Source organism: Fistularia commersonii, chromosome 34 (genome assembly GCF_037954325.1).
Source record: "Fistularia commersonii isolate RoL2024-O1a breed Wild chromosome 34, RoL_Fcom_v1.0, whole genome shotgun sequence".
Classification (NCBI taxonomy): Eukaryota; Metazoa; Chordata; class Actinopteri; order Syngnathiformes; family Fistulariidae; genus Fistularia; species Fistularia commersonii.
The window spans coordinates 8,101,704-8,114,314 of record NC_141317.1 but is presented as its reverse complement, the minus strand read 5'-3'; the positions used below and the strand labels follow the sequence as shown (position 1 = coordinate 8,114,314).

Sequence of the window (12,611 nt, the reverse complement as noted above, 5' to 3'; positions counted from 1 at the left end):
GGAAGCATCCGGCCATGTCATTATGTAGTGTTACATCTATCTATCTATCTATCTATCTATCTATCTATCTATCTATCTATCTATCTATCTATCTATCTATCTATCTATCCGTCCGCCTGCCCTTCCGTCTATCTATCTATCTATCTATCTATCTATCTATCCGTCCGCCTGCCCTTCCGTCTATCTATCTATCTATCTATCTATCTATCTATCTATCTATCTATCTATCTATCTATCTATCTATCCATCCGTCCGCCTGCCCTTCCGTCTATCTATCTATCTATCTATCTATCTATCTATCTATCTATCTATCTATCTATCTATCTATCTATCTATCTATCTATCTATCTATCTATCCATCTATCCATCCATCCATCCATCCATCCATCCATCCATCTATCTATCTATCTATCTATCTATCTATCTATCTATCTATCTATCTATCCATCCATCCATCCGTCCGCCTGCCCTTCCGTCTATCTATCTATCTATCTATCTATCTATCTATCTATCTATCTATCTATCTATCTATCTATCTATCTATCCATCCATCCATCCATCCATCCATCCATCCATCCATCCGTCCGCCTGCCCTTCCGTCCATCTATCTATCTATCTATCTATCTATCTATCTATCTATCTATCTATCTATCTATCTATCTATCTATCTATCTATCCATCTATCTCTGACGCGGGCTGATATGAAGTGCCGGTTCTGAAACTCTCAATCCAAATCATAAAGCGCAGCCAAAAATCCCTATTACATCATCCATCTCCAATCCCTTCCTCCTCCTCTTCCTCCTCCTCGTTCTCTCCCTGTGCCATCCTCTTATTTCTCTCTTATCTCGCCTGGCCCCGTCTCTTGGGGGTCGTTCGTTTTTGTCATAATCACCTTGGAGATTGGGGACCGGTGCCCATGGCAGGGCTGAGCGGAGGAGAGGAGAAAAGAGGATGAGGAACGAAGGGGTTGGAGGAGGAGGAGGAGGAGGAGGAGGAAGAGGAGGAGGAGGAGGGGGGTTGAGATGAGCAGCCGAGGACAGTTGCGCTGGGAGGGGAGGGGGTTATGATGGCTTGTCTGACTCAGCCTCGGCTAATGTGAGGGGACAGCCTTGGCTTTGCCTTAACCACACTTGTGCCGGCGATGCCAAGGCACGGCGGCGTGCAGAGAATAGTCGGATGAAACGCTCTCCTTTTCAGCGCCGCCTTCTCCCACCCGCACTGACTGCATTTGGAGGCGCGTGGGGCCCCGATGTCACACCCTGTAGGTGTTTAAGCTGCTTACTTACACCGGCGAGAGAAAGGGATGAGGCAACAGAAGACAGGGTGAGAGAAAAGGGAGAAGGAGTTGCGAGGAAAAAAAATAAGGATGAAAGAGGGAGAATGGGAAAGAGTTCGAAGCGGACGGGGGCGGAGGTCACGCTCGTAGGAGGTCGTCATGTGGAAGGATCTCGGTGAGACGCTTTTGCACGGCGGGGATGTTCGCCGCCGTCCTGCGGGAATAAAGCGGGATACGCGTGATCTCCGCCCTGTCGCCGACTCCTTCGGAGTTGGACTCCCGGATTCTCGTCCTCTCCGAGACGGAGATGCTGACCGGGAAGGCGTGGGATGCTTCTGTCAAGAGCCGGTTTCATCACGGGGGGGGGGGATTGCGGCGTGTAATGATCCCCGTGATTTTTTTAGCGGCACTGATCTTGACTGCTGGTGTAGTTTATAGTTTTATTTTGCAACCATTGAAAACAAAAGGTAAAAAAAAACGACAACCACCGTAAGAGTTTGTGCCCTATTACGGGTTCATATCAAAAGTAGAAAAATAAAACTTCAAATTAGAGGATGACGTGACTTTCTCTAGCAAGCGCTCTCGCAATACAACCGTTTTTCCGGCGGAAGTAAGAAAATAAAATCTTCTTACCAAAATAAAATTCGGAAAACACAATCCAACAACTTACCTAAAATAATAAAACATTTCAGGTGGTTATTTACACGGCGCGTCTTTTCTTTTTGCACGGGGGGGGGGAGGGATTGGAGAGCGCCAATGACGGACATCAGACGGGGTTTTGTCGAGATCATTCGCGGCCTCTATTGAAACACGTACGAGGAAAGGGTCAGGAGTCGACGCCCCGACAAAGAGGACCCGCAACGACGAGCGCGTCCCGCATTGTGTGTCCGTTCTTTCTGTCCGCGGACGGCTCTTGTACTTTTCACTCCCCTTTCTGTCCTCTCAGCAGCTTTCTTGTTGATGCATGCTGGGAAGGTTCTGATACACTCCCTCCTCAGGTCACCGGCTCTGTTTGTCCTCGCCCTTCTTCCCCTCAAGCCCCTCCCCTCCTTCAACTCCTCTCTGCCTCTCCTCCTCGCCTGACCAGTTCCTCTAATTTGGTTTCTAATTTTTTTTTTTTTACTGCACTTCATCTTCTCTCCCTTCAGCTATGCGGGGGTAAAGTACAGCCCCTCCTTTTTGGCCGTGTTTGCACTGCGCGGATGTGTGTTTATTTGCAGCTCGTACACACCCACTTCTATGTAAATCCCAACAGAGAATCCAAGTTTTTTTTTTTTGTTTTGTTTAAGCTAGGAGGTATTTCTTCAAAATGGGTGATTAAATATTTAAAAATGAACTGTGCTCATAACTCATTGTTAACATGCAAAAAAAAATTAATGAAATGTTAGTTAGGAACCCCCACACACAAACACACACATTCACACACACACACAGCAACAAATGTGTTTAGTGTTAAAATTGATGTGTGAGTTAGACTTGTTTGTTTTCTATTTGTTATACAATTGTGGGAATCAACTTGTGTGTGTGTGTGTGTGTGTGTGTGTGTGTGTGTGTGTATCTGCTGGACATGAGATTTAAGGCCAGACAGTAGTAGAGCTTACAGTAAATGGAGACGTTTGGGAAGGCAGTGGATAGACGGATACAAACACACAGATCAAAGAGGTTTGAACATTACCGTCCACCAGGGAACGCAGCGAAGAGAAAGAGAGAGAGAGAAAGAAGATAGAGTTGGAAAGAGAGAGAGGATGTGAGTGAAGGTGAACGGAAACCCCAATCAATACACCGTCCAAGAACTGTTTTAAGCCAGTGGCAGACCGGAGAAACTGGAAAAGTGGGTCAAATAAAGGAGACGAAAAGGGTGAGCGTGTTTACAGAGATGGAACGATGGATAGCGCTCGTCTGCGTGAGTGTGTGCGTGTGTGTGTGTGTGTGTGTGTGTGTGTGTGCACGACAGAGGTCAGGGGAAGAAGGAAAGAGCATGAACGAAGGAGTTACAAGCTCGTGACCCTTTCTGACCTCCTGGGCTGGCGGTGCGCGGGGAGCGGATGGTTTTAGAGGGGGATTTTGGGGGAGGTTTTCTGAAGGGAGGCAATATTGATCCAACCGACATGATATGGGGGAAGGGTTTGCAGGAAGGTGAGGAGGAGGAGGGGTGAGGAAAGGGTCAGGGGGTTAGCTAGGGGTCAGATGGCCGTCCGAGGACGGTTCAGGAAGGCTTTTTCTCTAAGCAGAAGAGCGGAAACTCACACCGGCCAATAAAATGGGCTTTTACTCACCGTTGACATCCGTCCGATGGAAAGGTTGGCGGTTTGATTCCCGACTCCTCCTTCCTGTGAGACAAAAAAAAGCCTTTCGCGTGAAAGGCTGAATGCTATTTAGTATATTAGCAAATTAGCAGATTAGGTAAAAGGCCATAGCGTGCAATGGGTACGAGATAAAAACTGGGATAAAAATCATGAAAACACTCAAAGACATAATCAAGGCTCAGCTTCATAATATAACTGGGGCCCCGTCTTGATTTAATTATTCCAATAACGTTTCATCTCATTTACATTTTATCTCTTCTTACAAGTACTGACTGTCTACCTTGAAAAACATCTTTTCTGTTGCCTTTGGTCCGTACAGCCATTAAGATTTTTGTTACATGGAGCAGCTAAACAAATATAAAGTCATCCAAATGTGTAAATGAGTGGGTGAACGCTTGTACGTCGCTATGCGATGGACCGCTGCCCGAAGAGCGATAGCCAAGATCAGCGACGTGCAGTCAGGGGAGGCAGGAGAGGCCGTGCCTCACTTGCCAATCTTGGAGAGAAAATAAATGTAAAATGAAAAAAAAGAATTAAATGGTTATATTTATAAGTGATTTGCACTGTAAAGGTATTTTTCATGTAACTTCCCCAGTTTTAGATTGTTTTATTCAAATTCACCGGATTTTCACATTTACTGTTCAAATACTAAGAAGAGACGTGCAGTGAGGCCACGGACTGGCGAGCCTCAACGTAAACAGACAGCTGACTGCCGTGTTGCTGTCTCTCTGTATGTTGTTATTAACATGTTTAAATTGTATCTGAGCTACATTTCCAATCCCCCTTTTTTTTTTTCAACAACTGTATGTGTATTAGTAGATTTTTGTGCTGAGCGAGCATAAAACAGCTGCAAAGAGCCTCTAAGTGAGGCACGCAGTTCTCCTGCCTCATGGTAGGGGGCGCTTGTGATTCCAAGGATCCTTCCAGAGTTAGCATGTCAAGCACAGCCATTTATTTATTTTTTTCTCACTTTCAAAATGAAGGATTACATATCCCAACTTTGACAATTTTCTCAACTTTTTTTTTTTTTTTTAATGAAATGTGCACTCACTTTTTTTGTGTGCTACAGTTTGTATGTGTGAAGAAAGTTTTTCAACATAACCTGTTAACTGCTGCCAATCGAATGATGTAAGGTTCATACCTTTGTGATGAAGTCAGTGCCTCGGCAGTCATGAACCTCAGCGCACGTCACTGGTTCCGGCCTGCACGGACCCTGAGTGAAGGATAAGCGTCATAGAAAACGAATGAATCGATGAATATCACACCGAAACTATAAATTGGTGATCCTTGAAGCAGCATTTAGGGGTTCTTTATGCCACCATGTGCGGAGACGGTATACTTGCGTCACGGTACTGATGTAACGGCGGAGTATCAATCGCTGTCTCGGAGTCCTGTTATTCTAACGTTTCTTTTTCCGCTGTCAAAACGCAGTACGATGAGGGATAATGTTGAAAAAGTGTGTGCGGTCTAAGCAGGAGAACGACATCCTGTTCCGGGCCCCCCTCCCACCTACATTCTCTGGTTTGCACCAAAGACTTTGTTCGACTGTTCCCTCCCTCTCGCCCCTTTGCACCGCAGTCCTTTTCCAATAAAATACCCCTTTGAAATATTTCATACGGCAAAACAGTTTGGTGGGAGAAAGAAAAATGTTGATATAAAGAGGTAGAATACACCGCTGCAACATCAGCGCCTGATGTATGAAACCAACTTTCATCTTGGGAGGGAAAAAAAAAAAAAAAAGAGCAAATCTTACATTTAAAATGTTTACTATCCATCACTGGATTTATTGCAAACCAATGTTCCGCCATCATAGATTGCAATAAAAACCAAAGCAGCGCCGGAGCTGCACTGAACTGTGTCTTTAAGACAAGTGGAAGTCAGAATTTAGTGACAAACACGGGATAGTGTGTGTGTGTGGTCGGAGGGGAGCGGGGGCGGAGACTGCAGCGCTCAATGCTTTCACCAACTCCCTTTTTTTTTTTTTTTTGGGGGGGGCCTTTTTTTTTTTTTTGTTTGTGATAAAAAGTCCTTGCAGACGGATCCTTTTTTAAATCAAACTTACCTTCACGTTGAATGAAATGAACTCTTTATGGCGAACGGAGGGGCAGCGGGCAGCGCTTCCCCTGCACGCCAACAACGTGCCAGGTTCGATTCCAACAGGTGGCCTTTCCATGTTCTGGTCGTATCTGCGTGGGTTTCCTCCGGGTTCTCCGGTTTCCTCCCACAGACACAAAACATGCAGGAGGTTCTTTGGAGAAACTAAATCGCCCGGACGTTTGACTGAAACAGCCAACGGTTGCATGTCTCTGTATCGATGTGGGGAACGGATGAAATTGACATATTGTTCAATAACTTTAAGAGAACATCTGCAATGTTATGATCATTTGAATCCTTTTTCCATTATCTAGCGATAACAACAAAAAGCCTGAAGAGCTCTAAATGAAATAAAGTGAAAAGGGAGCCTTATCCGAATGAATGTTTTGAAACTTTCATGCCAATAAAATCATCTCAATTGAAGATTGGCTGGAATTAAATCCGCCCTCAGATATAATATCAGTCTGGAGTAAATTTCATTCGTTTTTTTTTTCCGGAACAACGTTGCTCCACCGTCAATCGCTTCGGTGCAAATCCAGACCAGATATCTCTGAAAATCCGCAATAATCTTGATTTAATTTTTTTTCTTAATCAAATAAAAAAAAAAAAAAAAAACCTAAATCGAATAAAGGCAAATCTGCATCCGCTTATCCGAAAACATATTACAATACAGTGTACATGATCGCAGGATATCGCCAGTTCGGTTTTGTTTATTTTATTTTGAATTGTTTTACTCCAAAGGGGAGACCATGTGAATGAGAGACTCTATCTGACATAGGACAAGCAGTTTAGATAATATTAGTAATAGTAATAGTAATAATAATAATAATAATGATAATAAAAACAATAATAATAATAATAATAATAATAATAATAATAACACCACAGAGCATGAGGTTTACTTTTAGAAAAGTAAAACATATATATACATACATAGAGTTTTATATTAATAATAATAATAATAATAACACCACAGAGTATGAGGTTTACTTTTAGAAAAGTAAAACATATATATATATATGCATAGAGTTTTATATTAATAATAATAATAATAATAACACCACAGAGCATGAGGTTTACTTTTAGAAAAGTAAAACATATATATATATATACATAGTGTATTAAACAAAGGCTCAGAATAATTTCAATAAAACATGCCTTGTAATTGAAATAAATAGAAGAATATGTATTTCTGCGAGTATATCATGAAAGTGGTTCTAAAAGATAGAAATAAACGATAACAAGGTTCTTTTGACGGGGAATACGTTTCAGTGCTATCGCGTTTCAGCATCTCCAGGCCAGTGTGTGGTTTCACAAAAAGCCCCTGTGTGTGTGTGTGTGTGTGCGTGTGTGTGTTTAAAATGAAATGAATTAAGATCAATTCTTCTAAGGTTTTAAAGTCCTGTGAACGTTGCACGCCAGCGTGTCCGGACAGGAATCTTAGGAGAAGTCACGTCTGAAGAAGACGACTTTCTCCCAGGCGTCCGTTCTCACACTCATTGTTTCCCTGCAAGAGCTTCGACGTGGAACCGTGTCAACATCTCCTCCTCGCCCCGGTCCTCCACGTGCACCTCCATCTTTTCTCCCACATCCTGAATTCATGATCTCCCTCCCGGCTCGGTCCGCGCTCCCCCTTCCTTTGTGCTTTCTCTATCACTCCGTCTCTCCCTCTCACACACTCATCCTTTCTTCAGCCTCCTCACGGTCCAGATGGCCGAGCTGCCCCCACAATCACTCCCCCACACACACACACACACACACACACACCGACTCCGTGCACCCTCTCCTCCTCTCCCCTATGGGAACAGGACTCCCTTTGGAGGAGTAAACCTCACCACCCCCCCCCCCCCCCCCCCCCCCGCCGCTGAGCATCACCACCAGCAACACCACTGTGCTGTCACACACAACAAACCCATACACACTCTGTAACACATCTCTACTGTCCCTCCACAGACCACAGGTTTACATACGCCCACACACACACACACATACACACACATACACACAGAAGATTTTGTTCTTCTCTGCAGCGCAATGTTGTCGGGACTACAGTTGTTATTGTAGGTAACGCACGGCACGCCGGGAAGTGGCAACTGACACTTTATTTATTCTGCTTTCTTTTCTTACTTTGCCGCCGAAGTGACAATTTGCATCGGGAGTTTTCTGCGTCTTGGCAGAACGTTGCAGACTCACCCCCTGACCGTAACTTCCACCGATGACTCAGCTTTCGCTAAGCAGAGAGAGAGGACCTGTCGGGGCGTTCTTCAAAAACGGGAGTCGCTATTTAACGTCGGCGCAACATCGGCGACGTTTTGGTTGCGAAAGGTCGGGCGAAAACGGAGATCATCGCCCTGGCGTGCTCGGGGTTTGGGGAGGCGGGGGCGACACTATGAGGGAAGGGGACTATTGTTAGAGTGTGTGTGTGTGTGTGTGTGTGTGTCAGGGGAATAAAAGAGAAATAGAGGGGAATTGTGTGAGTGCATGTTTTTCTAGGGCTTGGTGTGTGGTGATGGTAGCAGTGCGAGGGGGGCGCAGGCCAGGGGAGGAGGGTGTGGTTAACGGTTGAAGCACTCACAGGAAGCTGTGAGGCAGGGAAAGGGGAAGTGAACCGCCCCCACACTGTTCCAAGGCCGCCGCCGCTGCGCTCTCTTCGGGGCCTGGAACTAACTGACCCCCAGCCCGGAGCCCGGACCACACCTTTCAACCCTGCAACACACACACACACACACACACGTATCCACTTGTAACCCTTGTAACAATGAGAGCGCTTACAGGCCCCCGAAACGTCACCCCTTCAGCTGCCCTTTGGAGGTTTGTCCTCACTCAGGTGTACGAATCACAAAGAGAAATGTAAACATACACGCTCTGACAACAATGCTCCGAGGAGAGGTCGGACGTGCCGTTTTTTTTTTTGTTTTTTTTTTACGCGCCGCCGACGCCGGCTCATTCGATTTAAAGCACTTGGCCGTTTGCCGTTAGTGCCTCGGAGAAAGGTATTGTTGCTCAAGAAGAGCGGTGGCCATGTTGTTTCGGAGCGCGCCGTTCAAAGTTTTACATCGTCGCGTTTATTGTACGGAAATATGAAATTGTATGAAATGTATCGTCTGGAGCCCCGAGCTGCAGCATCTGTGGACGCTCTGAATGTATCCCGGCATCAGTGCGCTGCAAGAAAGGACTTTTTCAGTCTTAATAAAGCAACGTTTCCAGCTGCAGTTATCATATGAGGTCATTTATTCCACTGAGATCATCACTGATAGGCCATTGGATCACATTCTTAAATCCTTATATCAACTACCTTATATTGCTAACAGACAAAAAAATGAATAAAAAGAAAAAATATATATTGTTGAATAGTAACCAATAAATACATACACAATCAATATGTTTATAAAATAATTTAGATTTTTTTTTCAATAATAAATACCCCTATTGAAAATAAATAACTAAATAAATAAGATAAATGTGAAATATATTTATGGTGTTGGATTAATTATCTCAAGTGATCTTTATGTCACTCGATACTGATAATCCCACCGCGGCAAAATGAACAGAATTGTTCAACAGCAGGCAGCACGTCGGTTCCAATATATAGATCGACGGATAAACTGATAGGGAAAGTCTGTATTGATTGGTTGACATTTAAAAAACAATGTATCTTACAATGAGTAATCATATAACAGCCACAAATGTTGTACCGTCAATTTTGCAACAACGAGAGCGAAGCGCAATGTACGTTTTTTTGTTTTTTTTCGAAAATGACAGGGGCACCTTCGTTGAACCCGGGGCGGACAACACACACAAAACACACACACACACACACACACAAAGACATAAATATCTGAATGAGTAGAATAATAACTGATGGATTTTTTTTTTGTAATATCCCTTTAAATGAATGAATCCCCTCTTCTTCCTGAGGATAAAACAAATGTGTTTAGTGTACGAATCCGTGCTTATCGATGTGACCCCCGTTCGTCCTGGTCGCACATTATGTTACCTAGGTGACGGGGTTTAATCTCTCCACCGAGAGCCGAGTGTGACCTTTGACCCTCACCGATGAAAGAGAAGTCACCAGGGGTCACGCGCGCCGGTTCGTTTTCACGCCGTCTCTTTTTTTTTTTTTTTTTTTTCCTCAGGAAGTGCGTTTGTGAAAAATCAATTTTTCATGGGGAATAGAAAACAAGACGGTAGCTCACATATTCTGATGTGAATTACAAAATGAAATGCAAAAATTTCCAAAGCTTTAGCGGCTAAATGTAGATTTGGGAAAGGGCACGTCACCATTTCTTCAGCAACGTCATGCGATGATAGATTGCAAATGTACAGACCTCTGTAGGACAGGACTGATGTGGCTACATAATATAAAATAAAACTCCCGCGCATTCTCTTTGTATTCAATACAAAATCATAAAAAAACTGTGCGAGCCATTCAATTTTTAATTTTTTCCTTTTTGAATTATATTTATCAGTGAATATATTCATTTGTCATTTAATTTATTTATTCATTTTTTTTTAACTTGATGTAAAAGGGGATTAAACCAGGAAGTTTTTTTTTCCAATTTTATTCTACACGTAATACAACATGCACATACACTTTACTAAAATGATGATTTTGTGTCTTTTCTTTTTTTTTATATTAATCTCAATGAGAGAGCAGAAAAGGAAATGACAGCGTATTTCCTCCCATGACTCTGCATCTGATTATTTATACTAAGATAAATGAAAATAACAATAATGATAATAATAATGAAATGTATACATATTTCATGTAATAACCGATCTGTTAAACATGTCAGTAAGCGAGGAGACGCAGATATTGAGAATGGTTTTAATCAATAATGGTGTCTTATATTCCATTATATTATGTTCAATAGGAAAGAAAAAGGAAGAGCACAAGATTGTAGATACAAGATACATTACAATGCATGTGCATGGAAACTGCGTTAACCGCCCTGAGAAAAACTCCAAGAAATGAACTCTTGAAATGACTTCGTAATATTTGAAGCTGTTATATAAATATACTGTTATGTAAAATGTATTTATATATTTTTATAATAAGGCTGCTCTGGCTGTATCAAAGAGTTTATACCTTTGTTGCTCACTGCATTTTAGCCAAGTGTGATTGTATCAGTTTCTAGCAATATTTATGATGACAAACTTCATAATTACAAATTTATATTTGTGTAAAACGACCACTATGCATGACATATTTGCCAGTTTTTAGAAATTCTGAATCTTTGCAAAATACACCCATAATGGGATTTTTAATAGTTTTATTTTTTTTCTTTTAACATTTCAAACTGTGTGTTGTATATTCAAAAATAACATCCTGCAATGATCAGAATTGTTTTCAAAGTAATAGAACATGCATATATATTTGTGCAGGTACATTTCTGAGTCCTGCACGAAAAGCCTCATTGCAATAGACTTTCTTTAAATTTACGATTTTTTTATGCACATATATAACAAAAAAATAACAAATAATAAAAAATAACAAAATGAATAACAGCAGAAATCAACAGTTAGAATTGAGAGAGTTAAGAATGTTAATATGCAGAAAAATATTTTTCTTACACTTTTTCTGTCCAAAGTCCACTTCCACAACAGCAGTAACCATCTGGTTATTGTGTGCATTGCACCCTCTGCTGGTCACCTCTCCGAGCCCCGCCGGGGTCATTCCTCATCGTTTCTTTCTCCCTCTGCAACATAAATATGTTCTACTTGTGTTTTTTCAAAATATGAACACACACACAAACATAGGCACACACACGGTGACATGGGCATGGCCAGTCTGGGAGTGTGTGTGTGTGTGTTCCTGCTCATTTTTCTGCTGATATGAGTTAGTATTTCTTGGGCTGACGAACCTGAGATTGAGCCCCAAATCAACATTCTCAGGCTGGACAGTCCTAGAAAGAACCACTCAAGAGGAAGGGAGGTTTTTGGGGACCAAAGCGAGCAGAATGTGCTCGTCAAGAAAGGAACCACATCTTTGTAGATGTGATGGCAACCGAATGCTGACTCTCCGTACATCTGCACTCTCAGAGGTGAGTATTGATGTTACAGTCCTTCCCGTAAACCCATTTGATGTCTATCTACTGAAAAAAAAAAAAAAAAAATTACCTGAAATAGTGGTTTGATTATGAATTATATTGTAATATATATGCATAATTTTATCTTAAATTAATTTGATTTATTTCTTTATTTTACTGCTCTTCAGTATTTCGTTCAAGAGTGATTAGTGATTTCTTTTGGTGCAACTTTGAGTACATATATACATCATTTCCAGCACTTTTAAATAAATCTAGATCTGGTGCCGCGTTCGTGGCGATAAGCAATCACATTGTGAAACAAACAAGTAAGCACCACATGGTTTATTCCAGTGGGATTATTTTTCTTAATTCAGACTGAAAAAGATGATCATATTTTCTGGAAAATATCAAGATTTCTCTAAAACTGTCCGGTTTGCAGTTGTGTCATTCAGAAAAAAAATGTTAAAACTGTTTCTGCAGAGCCCAAATAATCAGAGAAAGCGAAAGGTTGGAGAAGAAATGAATAAGTTGATGCACTTTACCGGTCCAGCTTCTCCTCGCATGAGTTAGACCTTCACTCTCTTTATCAAACCATTGAACTGCCTTGCCAGATAGTACTTCTAGCACACAAACACAAAAGTTCAGCAACATTCCAGTTTTCTTCCATCCTATCTGTCAAACAAAACATCACAAAAAGTGCATGACAGTTTTCAAACGAGTTGTGTGTCAAAGACCTTGTATTCCTTACCCACGTGGAGACCCTCTGACTCCAGAGACCCAGACCAGGAAGACACAGAAACACCCGTGTTCGACACGAGGAGTTGAGAAAAGAGCAGCCGTACCTGGAGCCGCTGTGACATGAGGATGCTGAGTTGTAACGGCCACTCCTGCTGTCTTCTCGAAGCT

At 42.2% G+C, this 12,611-nt stretch overlaps 1 long non-coding RNA gene across 2 annotated transcripts; it reads right to left on the bottom strand.

The window, feature by feature from the left end:
* Nucleotides 1–7,540: 7,540 nt before the first annotated feature.
* On the bottom strand, nucleotides 7,541–12,588 carry LOC147214473 (uncharacterized). Of its 2 annotated transcripts, none has more exons than XR_015104379.1 (4): nucleotides 12,454–12,588; nucleotides 12,248–12,322; nucleotides 11,251–11,375; nucleotides 7,541–8,382 (listed from the first exon to the last, which is right to left on the bottom strand). It is a non-coding gene; the product is annotated as an uncharacterized LOC147214473 (long non-coding RNA). The 2 variants fall into 2 exon arrangements; XR_015104380.1 differs by having other exon boundaries at nucleotides 12,248–12,325; nucleotides 12,454–12,569.
* Nucleotides 12,589–12,611: the final 23 nt, after the last annotated feature.